This window comes from Ambystoma mexicanum, chromosome 1p (assembly GCF_040938575.1).
Source record: "Ambystoma mexicanum isolate Mex_15411 chromosome 1p, UKY_AmexF1_1, whole genome shotgun sequence".
NCBI lineage: Eukaryota > Metazoa > Chordata > Amphibia > Caudata > Ambystomatidae > Ambystoma > Ambystoma mexicanum.
The window spans coordinates 1,105,350,192-1,105,371,196 of NC_090921.1; positions in this window are offsets into that span (position 1 = coordinate 1,105,350,192).

Here is a 21,005-nt window from a genome sequence, read left to right on the forward strand (position 1 = left end):
GCTTAGCACTGGCAGGTTCCATTCCTAGAGCCTAAAACTCACCTCATCTTCACACTAGGGAACCAGCCCATGCTCAAGCACCTGGAATTTTCCAATAATTGCAACAGGAAAACAAAACGAAATAATGGCGGAATATATGATGTCAAGGAATGAGGACATCAGGGCACTCTTTGCCCCTCGAGGATCGACAGACAACGCATTTAGAGACAACAACCTACAAGAGGACCTCAAACATAAATTTATGAGGCTTGAAAAACTATCAAAAAAAGAAATCAACAAATTCTAGGAAAAAACAACAATGCAGGAATACGCGGAACAGAAGAGAATACCATGAGGCCTGAGGATCCTTATTTTCCCTGACTTTGACGACCCACTGGACTCAGATCTAGCAGATGAATGGGAACGGAACCTAATACTTGGATCAACAAGAATGATAGAACTACTAATAGAACACGCCAAAAGAAAACATGATAGGGTTGTGATTCAACTTGAAGAACTAAAGAAAGAGATAGAAGATTATGACGCTCCAAAAACTACCAAAGAGAAAAATTACAAAACCATGTATAGAATTCTGAAAACACACCAAGATGAAGTAAAAATGAGAAAACTGCACAAATTTTTCAGAGATGACAAAGACTATAGAGAAGACAGAGTATTCACCTATCAATCTAAATATGACCAGAACCAACAACTACCTAAATCCAAAGAAAGCACCCCAAACAGCTCAGGGGCTAGCTCCGAAATTGACAGTGAACCAGAGGAAACACCAGATCTATGTGGGAAAACAACAGAGATACCACCAACCAAACGCAGTTTTTAGATCAAATCAAACTACACAAGAAAGCAAGCCGTTTGAAACCACAACCCAAAAACAACAAAAAAATGGTATCCTTCGCAAAACCTTTGATAAATACAGGAACCCAACAAGAAGAAGCAGAGGAGGAAGAAGAGTCAGAAAACGCAAGACAGCTGGAAGAAGAAATAGAGCAAAGACAGACCAAACATAGAGGGCCCAACAGGAGCCAGGACTGCCGTAAAGGACAGTTTATATTACAGACCCCCACATTGGGCACACAGCAAACCGCAACTGGCCTTGAGAACGACCGTAAGGTCGAAACACGTGTCGGCTGACCTAACTTGCTTGTCAAGTTCCAAGAGTGTTTTTCATAAACACATGTATTTTAAAAGGAAAAAATCACCCAGAAAAACAACGAACAATAAACGAAGTAATTCATACTAACCAAGGTGTCAGAAATAATTATTTCACAAACTACAAGCAAGATATCCGGGAGCAACAAACCTTTCTTTTCTACTTTCCACTACATCAAGGTTTATAGGTGCAATGTTAGCAGTAGTGGGAGCTGAATTCTTTTTAATCTCTTTCTGTTTTGTTTTACATTTTGAAAGAAGAGGTAAAGTTTCTGTACTGGAAGCTTGTTTTGTTTCGCTTAATGACTGTATTAGCTGTTTTGTTTGAACTTTTTGTACAAATTCTGCTAGAGGTGGATGCTTATTTTGGACACTTTTGTTTTTATTTGCTCTACTTCTGCGTTGCTTTGTACAGAGTTGCTTTTTGGTAGGCATTCTTTGGGGTTTGTTGGAGAAAAAATGAAAGTGTGAGTTGGGCTGTTGTGCAATTTATGAGTGCTTTGTGCATGAGTGTCTGAGTATGATGGTAAGGATGATTGTGGAGGTGTGTGATTGTGCAATGGAAGCTACAACAAGTTGGGAAGGCTATTCTTGTATTTGTGTGTTACTATACTGGGGTTCAGATGACAATACAAAGTATACTAGTGGTGAGGGGAAGCACTAATACTAAATCTAATGGTATAAAGTTAAAACAGTTGTTTGTTCTGGAATACTAATATTCTACTGTGTTTGAGTAACAGTTTGAACATTATGGTAGTATTGTACTTAGTTTTTTGCATGGAAAGAGTAGGTTTCTTCTGAGTTCTTGTTCGTACTTCAGATGCTGCTGATTTTCAGGAGAGTGATCTTCACTGCAATTATAAAAGAAGTTAGTGAATTTGTGTGTTTATAGCACTGTTGTTAATTTAGAAATTGATTTTTTTTGTTTTTGTAGTAGTAGTGTTTTTTGATCACTGAACATAGTGTGTACATGCAGTTTCCTTTGCCTATGTGCAGCCTGTTTATTTTACTTAGAATCTGTTAGTTTAACATGCTTTACAAATTAGTATAATAGTAAGCACATAAAGCTCACTTGGCTTCTAAAGGCTGTGTTATTGGATGTTAGGAGATAGAAGAAATAATCATATACTTATTTTGCTATTTTTATAGGGTAAATGGCAGGAACTGTATAGAAAAGCATGGAATGTATGCATTTGTGAAGGTGTGGGAAATAAAGCAGAAGTATTTGATGTAGAGGTAGTGGTGTTGTTTCAGCTGGGAGCCTTTCTAATGATAGTGTCTATCTGTGTGCATGAATAAAGATGCATGTACTCATCCTAGCTGTGTGTAATTTTATAATACACTATAGTCTTTTTTCCAAAATTATACTGTTATTTCTCGCATATTTTAATATGAAATTACACTTTTTTAGATAGCTGTGTGTAAACAAAAATTTGGAGAGCAAACAGGTTTGCAAGTGACAGGTGATTCTAGCAGATGGGAGAAATGACAGTAAGTTCATTTTACAGGTTATACAGGTTAAGTGGAAGTTACCCTGTTTATATGTATTTATACAAGAGCTGTACATGTACTGTGCAGAAAATATGCATACCTGTAGTTTGTGTTCATGCATGTGGATATGCATGAAGCTGCAAGCAGAAGTCTTGGAGAGTTGTACAGTAGTTTTTGTAGTAGGTGCTTTCCAATGACATGAGACCTGTACTCAGAGTGATCAACAGTACATCTGAAGTGCTGAACTATGATGATGGAGCTAGATGTAGAGTTCTTGGATGTGATTGGTGGGTGGTTGTGTGACTGCTTAACAGTAGCCAATGAGGGAATGGTGCAGAGAGTTAAGTGGAAAGGGTAGAAGGGCTGCCCAAGAGTTACGCACACTGCGGACACCGTGGCTGTCCGTGGACAGGGCGTGCCACATATGGGACTTCTTAACATATTTGGCATGGAAATAGGACTGTAGGGATACGCCAATCAGGAGTTGAGGTTGTGGTTTGTGTTGAAAGAGGTTGTGTGGAGTGAAGATGGCAGAGGTGGAGAAAGTCAGGGTGTTGGTGGTTGGAGATATGTTTGTGCATGGTTTGTAGCAGTATGCTAAATGCAGGAATGTGGTAAACAATTTTGATGTTAAATGAGCGGAGGTGGTGTGGATCACTGTGCCTGGTTTCAATGTGCAGGGAATTGTGCAAGTTTGTGAAGATATGGGCAGGGTGAACAGTCCCCACGTGGTAGTTTTGCACTGTGGTTCTTTGCATTTGGGCTATGTCAGTGCCCCTACTTTGTTGGCAGATTTGGAACACTTGGTTCAAGCAGTAATGAAAGTACTTCCAAATGCCAAGATTATTTTTTCTGGTTTAGTAGGGCAATATGGGACAATAGTTCTGTTTTTTGTTCTCAGCAAAATATTGCTAGGTGTGCAATCAATGAGGCATGTTTGCTTTCATGGTTAGAGCTGGTATGTCCTTTTGTAATAATGAGAACATTGATCCTGGTAATATTGTTTATTTTAAAGAAGATGGTATGTCTTTATCTTATATGGGAAATGCCATGATGTTTTGGAACATAAGGGTTGTCCGTGGACAGCGCGTATCACGTACGGGGATCTTAGTGTTGAGAGGCATGCAAATGAGACTGAGCTGAGCAAGGGACTGGTCAATAAGGTTTACTGGGTGTGATGTGAAAGGAGAGAGTTTGTCAGAAAGTATTTTTTCTGAGAGGAGAGCAGATAGCTATGGCTATGTGTTTCAGAAAGCAGATTATCTGGATTTTGGGAGACTCATGGATAAATTGGTTGAAGGTGCATGCAGATCGCTGTGGAGTGGCTGCACATCTTGCATTTCCTCCTGTGGAAGTGCACTGGCATGGGGTTCGTGGAATGAAGTGGCTGGATTTGGTACCTCTTTGTGCTACTTTGGTGAGACAGTATCATCCAGACATTATTATTATTCATTGTGGACGGAACAGTTTAGGACATGTGTCTGGAATTTCTTTGCAATTTGCAATGAAAGAAAGACTTGGGAAGGTCATGGACATGTTTCCAAATTCCCAAGTAATGTTTTCCTGTATTGCACAGAGACAAATGTGGCTGCATTCTTCTTCATTTGGTCCACACATGGAGAAAGCGAGGTGCAATGTAAATAAGGCTGTTTGTGCCTTTTTGAGAGATGTTGGCATGTCCTCTTTTCACAATGAAAATATAATGTTTCGTAGCACATACATTTTCTGCAGAGATGGAGTGCATTTTACTTATGCTGGCAATCAGATTTTTCAGCGAAATATACAAAATGCATTGCGACCATTTTTGGAATTACAGCAGTCACTTAAGCAGTAGGTGTTAATCATTTGAAGTTTTTGAAACACAAAAAAAAAAACACCAAAAGGCTCTTTTCAGAGCCACCACTTCCTCCCAGAGAAAAGTGCAAGTGTTCTAATAGGGCAGCCCCTCAAAAAAATGTAAATGTCCGCGGACTGTCCGTGGACTTCTAAAAAAAATGCACAGGGCCGCACACCATTTATTTGGCACTTCTATTTTTAGACTCTGAAAGGCGTCTCTGAAAAGAGCTTGTTTTTGGTTTTTTTTGTTGTTTTATTCTTTTGGGTTTTTTAAACACGACACACAAGGAAAGGAGGGGAAAGGAGGGTAAGGAAGGGACACCAACCACAGGGATAGGAAAGGGCAGGTGGAGAGAGGAAGATGTAGGGTGGGGCTTATGCAGGTAGTGGGCAGTTCTTCTCGTGCTCCTTGACTGCAGTCTCGAAAGCACTCTGAAGGTTCTCCCCCCTGCAGAGTACTGCGTCGCAGTACATTCACAATATTCTGGCCCTCGAAAGATAAGGGTCAACCGCATCATGAATGGCCTGCGAGGCAGCTGGAGGGATGCGCTGTCCCACAGGAGTGTCTCTTGTGGTGGCAGGAGCGGAAACGGAGGATGCTGCAGGGGAACTCATCCTACTACGTTTATCGCAAGGTACAATCTTACAAATAGCCCCACCGTGGAACGACCTCAGGTGTTGCTTCATTGATGTCATACCAAAGCTATACGAACCAGCCTTTCCACGACTCAGCACCATGCGGCACTAAGTGCAGATCACCTTATTCGCACAAGCTTTTGGCACTCCATCAAGTGTGTAAAATAACCGCCACACCCAAGACTCATGATTAGTGCTGGTAGTAGGGACTTCCACTACCTCATCCTCTTCATCCCTCTCCTCTGCATCCTCACACCTGTTCCCCTCTGCAGGCCCTTGGGGAGGTGGTGGTTGTGGAGGGGGTGGTGATGAAGCTGAAGCAGCCATGGTTGCCATATGGATAACAGCAAGCAGAAGTCGCCAGTAATGCAATCAATGCAGGTCAGAAGCAATGCTCTGTCAGGTAGTCAGAAGCACAATGAGGATGAGCTCTGGGATGTGGCCTTTTATAGGGGTGCAAGTGCACGCTTCGCTGACACCCGCGCTATCCGCAGACATGTCGAACACCAAAAAAGGGCTCAAAAGTTCCAAAAAGTATGTAGATCGTCAGTGACATTGGGCCTCATTATGACTTTGGAGGTAGCCATGGTGCTATCTCTGAATGGGGACTTACCGGGTCATTCCAACATTGGAGGACCCAGTAAGTCCCCATTCAAAAAACCCTTCACCATTCCCATTTGAGCCCCCATAGGGCTCAATGGGAATGGGGAAGGAGCTAATAACGGGCCCGTTAATAACGGGCCCGTTATTAGCTCCCTGGTCCCTTAGCGGCTCCCTCTAAGGGACCTCGGTAATGCGGCGGTAAGGGGTTGACGGCACTGGCATCCTTACCGGTGCCGTTAACCCTTTACCACCGCACTCATAATGAGGCTGATTGTCTGGGACATGTGCAATGGTGAACCTTTACTGTAAAGTACCTTTCAATTGCCTAAAAAAGTATTTTTTAAATATTTGGGGCCCGGACAGTGTCCGCAAATAAGGACACACGCTCAGATTGGGTGCGGTCACATGATGATGTCGTGGACACGTTTGCGAATGGGACAGCTGTCCGTAGGACACCAAATGTGCAGGGTCAGTTGTGTGCATGCGTGCAGGTGTTCTACGGATAGTGTTCTAGCCCCCAAACTAATTAAAAGTGCGACACATGTGCGCCGGACAGTTACGGACAGGTACGATGTTCGTAGGACTCAAAGGTGTGGTGCGCATGTGCGCAGGTGTTCTACGGACAGTGTCGAAGTCCCTGAATAAAATAAATGTGTGTCATAACTTTGCAGACAGGTGGATGGAATAAGTGTTCTACGGACATATCCATACTGGTTGCGGACATTGCGAACAGGGGGATGTTCTTAGGACACCTTAATTTAAACAATTACGGACATGCGAACGGATGTAGTGTCCTGCGGATACCCCCATTTTAATTACGAACTGTAAGAACAGGTACAGTGTTTTTAGGACACCCCGTTTTTGGTTAATGAAGGACATCCCAGACATCGAGTGTGGTGTAAGAACACTTCCATTTTGATTGCGTACAGAACAAGCAGTTATAGTGTCCTTAGGACACCCCCATTTTGCTAATTACGGACATCCCGGACATCGAGTGTTTTCAAAGAACACCCCTATTTTGATTGCGGACAGTACGAACAGGTATAGTGTCCTTAGGACACCCCCTTTTTGGTTAATTACAGACATCCCGGACATCGAGTGTGTTCTAAGAACACCTCCATTTTGATTGTGGACAGTGCGAACAGGTATAGTGTCCTTAGGACACTCCCATTTTGGTTAATTGCGAGCATCCTGGACACCCGCACTGTCTGCAGACATCATCTTGCCTTTTTTAAAAGAAATAAGACACAGAGGAATAAATTAACTACACACATAATATTTTATTATTGTAAACACATATGATAAAATGTATGTACGAGAGGGGGAAGCAGAAACTGAAACAAATACAGGGGAATTAAGAGTTTGGAGATGATGGATGGGAGGGGATGAAGGGATGGAAATCTCATCATAACGTTTTTCTTTTTGGGGAGTGTTTGGGGATAGTTGACTGGGACAAGGGGGAACAGGTACATGTGGGACAGTGATATTTAATGTTTTCTTTTATGTGGTCCTCCACAAAATGTTTTAAAAGAATTACATTTTTCATTAGCATATCCATTTTTTGTTCCATTCGCTGCAGAGCATTTTCTAATGTCTCTCTTGGTATATTATTTTCACTGTTTGTATGGTCTGTTAAAAAAACAAAACAACATGTGTTAAGTATGCATAAAGTAATGGTTATTAATTGGCTTATATAGAGAAGTGTTTTGTCTACCATTAGTATCACTATCTTCACTCATTTCATCCTGTGGGAAATTCTCTTCCAGCCATTCCAAAGTACTGTTGTTATTGCTGTGTAGGTCTGCTGTTGCTTTTTGCTGTGCAGTTTCTGTGAGGTAATTATGTTGGAGGCATATATATTTTGTTTTGGTATATCCGATTCTGGTCCATATGCTATTTAAATGGACGGTTGATGTCTTACCTATATAGTTTCCACTTCTTATTTATTATAAAATGTAATGTGTTTATGTGCTGCTTTTTGAAATTGTTCAGTGTTTCTATTGCATGATATAACAATATAAGATAGTGTTGATGTTGACCGCGTCTGTCCACGGACATGCACAGCTGGGGGTTCAGTATGTTCTATGTTACATGTATAAACTAAGGGAATCCTAGTAAACACCTATCAAATTCACACTATGTATATCTATATTCAGTAAAAAAACTTGGTTAAAGGGACGATATGGTTAAGTTGCGTTACTAAAAACCTATGAAATTCAGTAAAATAAACTTTGTTAAAGGGACGTTGTGGTTAAGTTGCGCTACTAAAAACCTATGAAATACAGTGAAAAAACTTTGTTAAAGGGATGTTATGGTTCCAAGAAAAACCGAAAAACCCCTGAAATTCCCCAGTTATGGTAAGCTAAGCAACCATAACTCGCGCCACCGATGTACACTGCTAAGACAAACACTCAGGACTTCATAGATAACATCACAAATGTCATTGATGACCTCACTGATATATATATATATATATATATATATATATATATATATATATATATATATATATATATATATATATATATATATGTTATAGCTTTTATAGTTCGCCGGTCGCCGCACCATACTTGCGCATCGAGATACATAGGATATCCGAAATATTAATTGCTGATAACTTTTGACTTGCATGACGGATTAGGCTGTAATTTTGCAAACAAAAGGTTTGTCACGGATCCCTCCAGACTGCTAATATTGGGGAAGATCCTGTAAAGACTGAAAAAGTTATTAAGAAAGTAAACGCTGTTTCAGCCAAGTCCCTTTTTTTTTTTATTTCCCCATAGAGAAAAGGTCAAAATGCAAAAAACGCTGGATGGAATTGGACCAGGTACGGAACAACCTGAAACATTCTGTTTATTGATTATAACAGCGGACGGGCATACCTATCGCCCCAAACACAGTAGCAGTTAAATGTTGTACAGTAGATCAGAGTGAAAACAAGGAGCAGATATCAAATTTAGTACAAACGAACAAGCAAGGTCAGGTGAAGTATATTACATTACAGTTCTTGTGGGCATCAACCGTCCATGGTGGAAGAAGGAGCAGGGAGCACCGATAGTTAGCGTCCAGGGTGGCAACAGCTGAATCCAGGCTGTTACCCGTGGCTGCTTTGACTATGCCGTGCCTGTCCATTTTCCCCATATCTTGAGAAATGTTTGGGGGCAGCCTTTGGCAGTGTATATACATTTTTTCAGGGACACACATCTGTCCATCTCATTGGTCCATCTACTCAGGGCAGGACCTTCAGGCACCCCCCATATGGTGGCCATGAGTCTCTTCGCTAGGCCCATTGCAACAGCTAAGAACTATTTTTCGGCTTGTGTATGGTCCCCATACCCCCAGATCCCCAACAGAGCGGCCGTGGGTCCCAGCTGAACTGGAGTATCCAGGACAGTGTTGATTTTGCGAATACACTTACCCCAGAATTCCTAGCGACCTCGCACTCCCACAGCATATGGTAAAAGGTGCCTGCAACCCTCTGGCATTTTAAACAGTTAGCGTCCTCCACCAGCCCCTATTTAGCCATCGCAGCCCAGGAATGATAGGCCTGGTGAAGTATTTTGTATTGAATAAGCCTTAGTTTGGCGTCTTTGCCTATTCCGCGTGGGAACATTAGTACGAAACAACCTGGACACAAAGCGTTGACTCGATTTCTGGGAAGATTCTGGGATTATTATGTCGAGTAGGTTTAAAAATATTTGACAGAGAAGACAGTGCCCCCTTCGCCCAAAATTAGAGCTGTATCACCCAACTAGATACTACAGATTTATTGAAGTTAAGGTCTATTTGCAAGGTCGAAGGGTAAATAGTGCAAGAAATGTTTATTATTTGCCGTAATGAAGGTTAAATAGTGCAAAATTCCTACTACTTGCAAGGACGAAGCATAAATAGTGCAGAATTTCTACTATTTGCAAGGACACTGGGATGAAGGGTAAATAGTGCAGAAATTCTACTATGTACCAGGACAAAAGGTAAATGGTGCAGAATTTACACTATTTGCAAGGACAAACTGCCGAAGGCGAAATAGTGAAGAATTTCTACTGCTTACAAGGATGATGGGATGTAGGGTAAATAGTGCAGCAGTTCTACTATTTGCCGCAGTTCTACTATTTGCCAGGATGAAGGGTAAGTAATGCAAAATGTTTACTATTTGCCCGGATGAAGGGTAAATAGTGCAAAATGTGTACTATTTGCAAGGACAAAGGGTAAACAGTGTAACATGTCTACTATTTGCAAGGAGGCTGAGATGAAGGGTAAATAGTGGAAAAGTTCTAAATGCTAGGACGATGGGACAAAGGGTAAATAGTGCATATATTCTACTATTTGCAAGGACAATGGGACGAAGGGTAAATAGTGCAGAAGTTCTATTTTCCAGGACAAAGGGTAAATAATGCAAAATGTCTACTATTTGTCAGAACAAAGGGAAAATAGTGCTAAATGTGTACTATCTGCTAGGATAAAGGCTAGATAATGCACATGTTCTACTCTTTAACAGGGCATCATCAAAGCAGCTCAGAGATCGTGTTAGAGATCTTGTCAGCAGTGACCATTGTCCTGTTAAATAATGTAGTTTTGCTAAAATGTACAAGGACAACGAGAAAGCAGTGAACATTCTCTGTTATTTACCAGGACACCATGAAAACAGCACAGAGATGGTCTTAGAAGAGAGATCATCAGCAGTACCCCATAGTCCTCATAAGGAGTATAGTTTCCTTTTGCAATTTTCCAGGAACAAGAGTCAATGGTCAAACGAGAGTCTAAAGTGGTTTTAAAGTTTTACAGTGATTGGCAGTTATATAGGCTAGGTGAAATGTAGTTCAGAAACACATTCTGCCACCATGTTAGTACAGACATGTCATCAGGTTTGTTTTAATTTGCAGAACAGCATCAGCGCTTTCACCAGGTGTGCCAGAATTCTTATGGAACATTTCATCAGAAATGTGTAATGTAATTTCATGAAACAACCTCCTCTCAATATGCTAATGCTTCTATGGCCACTTCTGATTATTGTAATATTTTATTTTATTAATGGAATGGCAGATGTAACTTAATATTTCAGAGGCAACATACAGTATGAGGGGCCATTGTATCCATTATTTTACACCACAGCAACATTAAGCTTAAAATAAAGTATCTGGACTTATACAACAAGCATTTTCCAAAATGTGCAATTTTTTGTTTGAGCGCGGGCTACAATGAGGTCTAGTTTGAAGTAGTACTAGTTAAAATAAAGTAACTCTTATAAATAATCTTCCACAGAGATAGACGCCAAACACCCGAGTAGAAAACATGTACAATATTTAAATTTGTTGAAATTCTAATATGTTTCTCTATTAATGCTTTGTTACAAATTCTTTTTTCCAGATCATTATTTAGGCTTTAAACAGATCATTTACCCAGAGGTGTTTGTGATATACAATTCTTGTTTATCAAACAAATATTTCTAATAACAATAAATCAGACTTATCTAATTATTAAAATGACTTTCAAAATATGAGGAACCGATTCAAAAATGTTATGGTGTAAACATTTGAATGCAAAGGGTATTCTGCATTTTCTCCATTCAGGTCACAATGTTTAACATTAAAATTGTCATGCTACCCAGCAATCCACCACAAAATGTTGGCCAACTCTATTTTCCAACAATAGTTGTACAAGCAAAGACCATCAGCGTTAAAGCTATCAGAAGCCTTATAGAGGGGTTGAATACACTGAGCAGAATGTTTACATTCTCCAATGGGTCGGATGTGGAGATCATGGTTGGAATGTTTTCTTCCAATGAGTCCATGGGAGAGGTTCTTGCAGGAGCGGTGGGGTGTCAGTTGGCTTGAGTTGGCTCCAGACTTGGAGGCATGTGTGGTGGAGAAGCAGCTATGCAGCTTGCAGTAGGGGTGGCTAAGCTCGCCCCATAACAAGTAAAGACGACAGTGGCTTATGTTTTTGCAAACCCTCCAAGTCAGGCCTGGGTAAGAGAACAGACACTGCCAGTCCCTCAGCGTGAAGAAACATAAAAGACTGCTGAAGACAGTACTTTGTATTTCTCCCAGAATTATGCCATGGCAGACACTCAGCATGAGCAAAGGCAGGGTTAGTTTTTGAAGGATCCCTCCTGGCTAGGTAAATCATGGTAAAATGTTCACCTCACCAGGGTAACCATAGAAACATATTTTTTACCTGCTGTCACGGTCCCAGCCCCATCTCTACAGAAGCTCTCTAGCTCCAGCCACACAGCAGTAACAGGAACCAATTAGTACTCGAAAGCAGAGAGCATCTTGGTTCCTGAGTGTATGAGTGGAGACAAGAACGTCTTCTGAATACCACCCAGGGAGGCCTAAAAGGGCTGTGAAATAATAACTTCTCCAGAAATCACCTCCCTACTCCGCTGCTCCTTCCTCCTGCTGGTCTCTTGTTCCACCTTCTCTGGCCTCACCCAAACAATCCACCACTTCCTGCCACTCTTATGTTCTTCCTCCAGCGCCCATTGTGTCCTTGCCCTAACCCATCTGGCCCTGTACTCCATTCCTGAGTGGTGTTACAGGAATACAGGCTTCAAATAACTGGCTAAGTCCACACCTTTTCTTTGCACAGGTTTGTCAAACTCCAGCAACAGCGACTCTGGTTTCATCCTGTTCAAGTTCATGTCACAGGTGTCTCGCCAGTCATTCCCCCAAGTTGTTATGTCTTTGTGTAGGGTATCTGCTCCCTGTCCATGTCTTTGGTGGTCATGGGTTTGGATTACTTTGCAGAATGGGCCCCTGCCAGTGTTCTGGGCCAGACCGATGCTTGCTTCACGGTCCTGCGAGCTCTGTGGCCCCAATATGTTTCTCTCGCTCCCACCCAGTGGCTCCATCTGGGAGACTCTGCTTGCTTGTGGCCCGCTGCCACCCTTCAGGTGCTCAATTCTACTCAGTCCTTTCATGGTTGAGTTATTTGTCAAGTGCATAACGTTGCTTATTGAAGGCAGACTACACTGCTTCTGGCCCAGGCCGTATATATAAGATAATCTAAGTAGCACATAAGCATGGATACTTAAAGGTTACTGAAAAAGGTGGGGTTTCAGGCTTTTTCTAAATGCCAGGTAAGAATTTTTCTGTCTGAGCTTGGGGGGCAGCGAGTTCCATAGCCGAGAGCCCAGAAATGAAGTCCATTGAAAACTAGACCAAGAATCTTGAAAGTGATTCTTTGCTGTACTGGTAAACAGTGCAAATTCCTCTGATATGGAGAAACTGATGAGAAGCTTTGGGACCTGAAAAGGGAGCCTCGGAGCAGCATTTTGTGCATTTTGCGGACGTGTGAGTTGATTTACTGAAATCCCGGACAAAATGGAGTTGCAATAGTCCAGCTTAGAATTAATCAAATAACCCACCACTATGTCTGGTCTGGTATTTTTCCTTTCATCCCAGAGTCTGGTTCTGGGATGAAAGGAAAAATAGGTCATAGTAGATTAAGGTGAAAATAGATTGTCTTGATGATTTCCCCATAAGTATTACCAAAAGCAGGTAAGGTTCCCAATTTTTTTAATGGGGGATCAAGGCTCAAAGGGAACTAACTCAGAAGAGAGCAAAACATAAAGGTGAGTCTGATACCCCCTTTCCATTGCCCTGGTGTTCTGAAGTGAAACCACAATTACAAAATAGACAGATACCTATTACATTTGTTCCCATGTAAAGACATGAACCCAATGCACATACAATACTTACAAAAATATTTTCAATTTTATTATTATCACATGTTGTATAACATTAAAAAGGGCAGTGATTGCCACCTACATAGTAATACACATTTTATAACAATTTGCCAATGATTAAAAAGCTCTATAAGTCTCAAAAAACAGGGTGCACCAAGCACCACTTAGTGAAAGGAGGGGAAATAATACAACAGGGTTTTATATTATTTGACCACTTTATATGAAAAAACAATCACTGCCTTTTTTAATGTTATACAACATGTGATAATAATAAAATTGAAAATATTTTTGTAAGTATTGTATATGCATTGGGTTCATGGCTTTAGATAGGAACAAATGTAATAGGTATCTGTCTATTTTGTAATTGTGGTTTCACTTCAGAACACCAGGGCAATGGAAAGAGGGGTATCAGACTCACCTTTATGTTTTGCTCTCTTGATGATTTCCCCTACATTATGGTTGATGACAGGATTTGATTGCAAGATACACCCCAGGTTTGTTACCTGGCTGGCAATGGAGGTCAGGAGATCAAACAGCAAAGGGCAAGGAGGCAGCTTTGATTGGGTGCTGAAGATGTTTTTAGGGTGAAAAGGATAACCTCAGATTTAGAGGGATTTAGTTGTAATTTATTTGCCTGCATCCAGTTTCGAACTTTTAGAGCACAGCACAGCAGAGTCAACAGGGAGTTGGTTACACCACCATAAATCTGTGCATCCTCCATACATGAGTGGTAATTTAAAATACATTATTAAGAAATCCCCATGAAAAGTTGGATAAATATATGAAACAGAGTTGGGGACAATGCTGAGCCCTGCAGAACCCCACAAGTGACCGGTATGGAACTAGAGTAGTATGGTCCAATCCTAACCGGCTGAGTCCTATTGGAGGAAAATTATTTGAACCATTTTATGGAGTTATGAGAAATGCGGGTGACACTAGAGAGTCTGGATAGCAATATGTCAAATCCCACTGTGTCGAATGGTGGCAATAATTCGAGCAGCACCAACGTAGTAAGGGTGCCTTCATTATCAGATTTCAGGATTTCATCCCAGACTATCAACAAGGTTGTTTCTATTCCATGACAGGGCCTGAATCTAGAATGGAAAGAATGTAGGAGTTGGTTTGTTTCAATAAAATTTTGCAGCTGAAGGGTAATTATCATTTCAAGTATCTTTGCTGGCCAAGAAAGGGCAGCTGTGGGGTGGTTGTTCTGCAACACATGAAGGATCAAAGATTTTTTTTAGTAGAGGTGTTAGTATAGAACGTTCCAGCACCTGTGGAACAATCCCTTGAGTGGTGGAGATGTTAATAAAGCAAGAAATAAATTAATTGAGGGTTCTAGTCTGGCGACGTGCAAGGCAAGGCAAGCTGGGAGAAAGTAATTGTTAATGGTGTTAGGTTTCAGTGAGGCGAGTATTGAAAGAGTAATCCCGGCAGATACTGGTGAGAACACAACGCTCTCCTTGGGCTGAGTACCCTATATGGTTTGGTCAGGAAGGAGGCTTTTACAGCCTACTGGTAAGTTAGCAATATTTTTTCTAATCAAACTAACTTTATTCCGGAATAATTTGTTGAACTCATTGGCCAGTTGTAGGGTGGGTGGCAACTTAGAGGATGCGCATTGACGATTACAACATTTCTTTATAACCTCGAACAATTCTTTGGGTTTATTCACAGCCTGCTTAATTTTGTCCCATAGAAAACTAGATTTGCTAGTAAAATGGCTTTCTTGTAGTCCGTGAGGGCAGTTTTAGCAGTGAAACAAGGATCTCGCAGATGCTATGAAGTGATCTACGGTACGATCTTTGACCAATAAGCCTTTGACCAATAAGGTATATTTGACAATAAGCCTTTAGGGGTAATTCCTAGATACCTTAAAACATTTCCTAATGGATATTGGAGGCTTCCATTTTTAAGAATCAGTCTAAATTTGCTGAACACTGGGGAAATTCATGTTGTAAGATCTTCATCTGAGGAATAGACACATGGTTGTGCTCTATATAAGAACAAGGCAGCGATACAGACCACGGAGCACATCTTGGTGGATTGCCCTTTCTTACAAACCCAGACATTGCTGTTTTAGAGGCAGTTTGTGCACAATCCTGCCTACTGGGGTTCAGGAGACTTTTTTATTCATGCATTACAAGGTGAGGAAACTGCTGTGACCATTTCCGTTATAAAGATCCTTCACCATGCAGGTTTGGTACACATTAGGTGGTGAATGACCTGATGCATGGTTGTCATTGTATTGTTCTTCTTTCCTTATACTGTAATTTTGCCTAAGTCTGCCAAATCAAGCTAGTTAAGGGTCTTTTCTTATTGAATTGGAATTGTATTCTATTTTATAGATAGCTGAGTATTCTAGTCAATTGTGCTTGCCACTAATGTTTCCATTATAAACAAGTTTGATCAACAGATAAATCTGGACACTTAGTACATAATAGAGTTAAATGTATTATGTTTAGATTTTCTTCTGATCGCAACATGTGTTTCGACACAAGGGGCCTCATGACAACTTCGGCAGGAGCCGTGCCGGCAAAACGGCTTGGCTGCTCCTGGAGTTGCATTTTTACTGGCACCCGCGAATGGGCAAGAACCGGGTCATGCCGAGGTCGGCAGACCCGGTAATTGCCCATTTGCAGGTGCCAGCAATAAGGGACTCCCCATTGCCTTTCGGCCCTATGCACCGGTACCCTTGATAAAGGTGTTGTTGCATCCACAAGCTGTGCTTGCGGTGCCTGTCAGCCCGCCAGGTCAGACCTGGTGGGCTGACAGGCTCCCGCAATCCAGGCACGCTTACCAGTGCCATTGTATCCAGACCGCCTGGGTCGTAATGAGGCCCAAGGTCTTTGTCAAGTCTTGTAATTAAACAATGTTAATGTAATACCAATTATACCAGAGTATGTTAACATTAACATACATGAAAATTATAAGTACATACCAGGCTCATGGTCTGGGGACAGGAAAAAAGAGTAAAGAAAAACATGGGAAAAAAATACTAAAAACTGAAAATCAGCATACATTTCTACTAGTAATCATGCTTGACGAAGATTATTTTTTATGCCTATCTAGTCTAGTCCTGTAGGTGACAATCAGCAAATGGAAGTTAGCTTTATTGTGGATTAGGTGAAACACCCAAAATCCCTGCTTTAGTTCACCAGTTAATGGTTTACCCGTTAGGTTGATGATGCGCCCATGCATTGTGCCTAGGATAACACTATTAATGGGTGGTATTGTTGATGATAATGTATCTAGAAATGTACTTGAACACCATAGAGAAAATACATTTTTATCTAGGTGATACCCCATATGGTGCACTCCATTATGTGTCTGGTATAAACTCAAAATGTGTCGCAAATTGACCTTTCCTGTAAATTCAATTATACAAATAGATTATCAGACCTCTAAACACTGCGCTACATCAATCCTGAAACTGATAAGGTACTCGTAAGTGCACTTATCCATTTTACTGTGAATAAGGCTTGACTGAAGCTTGATGGCTTCTTTAGCTGGTGTATTAGATTCTTCTAGGATAGCTATGAGAATTGACAAAAAACCTTAATTATACATTTAGTTCAGAACTAAACAAGATCACTGGGAATGTAATCCCATGCATTTACTTTAAAAAATCAACTGTTCCCTAAATGTAGCAATGTTTATAAGCCTTGTCTCTTCTGTATTCTCAATATATATAATCCTGCAAGAAGCAGGAAAGTAACATAATTATAATGGCTGTTCTCAAAGTTTTTTGCATCACCCATTGTGTCTATGTTAAATCTACTTTCATTAGCACTGAACATTGCATTCTTAACTTATTTAATGTTATTGAATATTGTTATAATCAATAAGAGAGATTCTCAGCTTAGTTACATGCAATAATGCCTAGTACCAGGTGTCTATTACCCAGAGGCGTTGCTAGGGGGGGGGGCTAAGGGGGCTATAGCCCCTGGTCTTTTGGTTGTAGCCCCGGATAGAATCTCAGGAGCTACAACCAAAGGTTAGCTAGCCCCCAGTCCGCCAGTTTTGACATCAGCGTAGCCCCGGGTCTTTTCTAGACCTAGCAACACCCCTGCTATTACCAATTGCTGCATGATTGATTTTTAATAACCTTGCCTATTGTGGATGGGGTGTCCTGTCCGGAATCATCCCCGGGCAACACGTGTGTGTGCTGCATGCAGGCGCCATGTACAGGCCGATTCATGTAATTCCTCTCAAAAGTGTCGCACGCGGCTGGCGCACAGCGTGCCCGTGCGAATGTCTGCGCCAGCCACGTGCGATAAAATCAATTTCCGCGCACAGCGTATTCATTGATTCCCACCTCCAAAAGCAGACGTGGCGTAGAGTGGCGCAGCGACCCTGCAGCAGCGCCAGTTAAGCCCCCAAGAACGCCCTCGCGCAAGGAAAAGCCATCAAGATCGCAAAACCATCGCAAAGGGCTGCGCCAACCCTGCACCAGTTTACCGGACTGGCAAACAGCAAATGCAAAGCGGGGAACGCGTATTACGGGTGTCGGGAACACGCGTGCGCGAGAAGTTTCACACACGATCTGGCCTGGGGGAGCGTGTGCGTGTATTTCAGGGGTGCGCGAGAAGTATTACACGCGAATGGCCTGGGTGCGTGTATTTGAGGGGTGCGCGAGAAGTTCCACACGCGAATGGCCTGGGCGCGTGTATTACAGCGGTGTGCGAGAAGTTCCACACGCGAATGGCCTGGGCGCGTGTATTTCAGGGGTGCGCAAGAAGTTCTACACGCGAATGGACTGGGTGCGTGTATTACAGGGGTGCGCGAGAAGTTCCACACGCGATTGGCCTGGGCGCGTGTATTTCAGGGGTGCGCGAGAAGTTCCACACGCGATTTGCCTGGGCGCGTGTATTTCAGAGGTGCGCAAGAAGTTCCACACGCGATTGGCCTGGGGGAGCGTGTGCGTGTATTTCAGGGGTGCGCGAGAAGTATTACACGCGAATGGCCTGGGTGCGTGTATTTGAGGGGTGCGCGAGAAGTTCCACACGCGAATGGCCTGGGCGCGTGTATTACAGCGGTGTGCGAGAAGTTCCACACGCGAATGGCCTGGGCGCGTGTATTTCAGGGGTGCGCAAGAAGTTCTACACGCGAATGGACTGGGTGCGTGTATTACAGGGGTGCGCGAGAAGTTCCACACGCGATTGGCCTGGGCGCGTGTATTTCAGGGGTGCGCGAGAAGTTCCACACGCGATTTGCCTGGGCGCGTGTATTTCAGAGGTGCGCAAGAAGTTCCACACGCGATTGGCCTGGGCGCATGTATCTCAGGGGTGCGCGAGAAGTTCCACACGTGATTTGCCTGGGCGCGTGTATCTCAGGGGCGCGCGAGAAGTTCCACACGCGATTGGCCTGTGCGCGTGTATTTCAGGGATGCGCGAGAAGTTCCACACGCGATTGGCCTGGGCGCGTGTGTTTCAGAGGTGCGCGAGAAGTTCCACACGCGATTGGCCTGGGCACGTGTATTTCCGAGGAGCGCGAGAAGTTCCACACGCGATCTGGCCTGGGGGAGCGTGTGCATGTATTCCAGAGGTGCGCGAGAAGTTCCACACGCGATTGGCCTGGGCGCGTGTCTTTCAGAGGTGCGTGAGAAGTTCCACACGCAATTGGCCTGGGCACGTGTATTTCAGAGGTGCGCGAGAAGTTCCACACGCGATTTCAGCAGCGTACGTGTATTTCAGGGGTGCGCAAGTATTTTCACACGCGATTTCAGCAGGGTATGTGTATTTCAGGGGTGCGCGAGTATTTTCACACGCGATTTTAGCAGGGTACGTGTATTTCAGGGGTGCGCGAGAATTTTCACACGCGATTTCAGCAGGGCACATGTATTTCGGGGGTGCGCGAGAATTTTCACACGCGATTTCAGCAGGGTACGTGTATTTCAGGGGTGCTGGGGAGTCCTACATGTGATTTGGCAGTGTGGGTCCTCCCAGGTGTCCCCTGTACACCCTCCACGGCCCCTGCAGGCAGCCCACACCACAGGGGACTACCCTGCATCCCTGGTCATGTCCCGCAGGCAGCCCACCCAACAGGGGCATGCCCCCCAGCAAAGGCACATGTCTCCTTGCACTACTGATCACCAACTCATGTCCCCTTGCACCCCCACCCCCAGTATTGCGGGGCACCTGCCAGCAGGCCCCCACTCATGTCCCACTCACGTCCCCCTGCACCCCCACCCCCCAGCATTGCGGGGCACCTGCCAGCAGGCCCCCACTCATGTCCCACTCATGTCCCCCTGCACCCCCACCCCCCAACATTGCGGAGCACCTGCCAGCAGGCCCCCACTCATGTCCCACTCATGTCCCCCTGCACCCCCACCCCCCAGCATTGCGGGGCACCTGCCAGCAGGCCCCCACTCATGTCCCAGTCATGTCCCCCTGCACCCCGACCCCCCAGCATTGCGGGGCACCTGCCAGCAGGCCCCCATTCATGTCCCACTCATGTCCCCCTGCACCCCCACACCCCAGCATTGCGGGGCACCTGCCAGCAGGCCCCCACTCATGTCCCACTCATGTCTCCCTGCACCCCCACCCCCCAGCATTGCGGGGCACCTGCCAGCAGGCCCCCACTCATGTCCCCCTGCACCCCCACCCCCCAGCATTGCGGGGCACCTGCCAGCAGGCCCCCACTCATGTCCCACTCATGTCCCCCTGCACTCCCACCCCCCAGCATTGCGGGGCACCTGCCAGCAGGCCCCCACTCATGTCCCACTCATGTCCCTCTGCACCCCCACCCCCCAGCATTGCGGGGCACCTGCCAGCAGGCCCCCACTCATGTCCCCCTGCACCCCCACCCCCCAGCATTGCGGGGCACCTGCCAGCAGGCCCCCACACATGTCCCCCAGCCAACATGTCATCACAATCTAGATCCCTGGCCCTTATGGTCAGCCTCCAAATGCAAAACACCCACTCGAGTATTGCATCCACCCACTTAGAAATGGCAATGACATGAAAGAACCCCAATAGCAAGTTTTGAAATGAACACATGGCCTTCACATACACCCAATGGTTGTCAGTGAATCTCAAAACCCATATCATGATATGCATGATACCAATGAGATGATACTGCACATTGAAGTTTGATGAAAAAAATGTATTAAAAACAGCATAAATGGAATTAAAAATAAACAAATGACAATGGGAATCAAAAACCAAAAGCAGCATGTCCGTAAAATAATGAAAAACGAAAAATCATAATCCAAAGGAAAGGTGTCCAAGGTCACAGTTCAAGAAAGTAAATCCAAGGTAAAAACAAAACCGAAAACCATTGCTCCATGGGTAAATCCAAAATAAAATATAAAAATCCAACAGTCAACTATATACAGATAAACAAACCAGGGTCCATGATCCCAACTGAAGAAATGAAACCTACATAAAAATACTACCTAATAAAATAAAACTATATACAAAAATGTGGCCCATTGTCCAAAAGGTCCAAAATAAATAAAAAAGCAAAGGAAACCTAAAACTAACTACATAACTATTTACAAGGGCAGCGGGCTAGTCCGACGGCTCACTGGTTGTTGTCATGGGCCAGGGCATCATCGAACTCCTGTTCAATGGCTTGGAGGCGGGCATGTTCCCTGGCC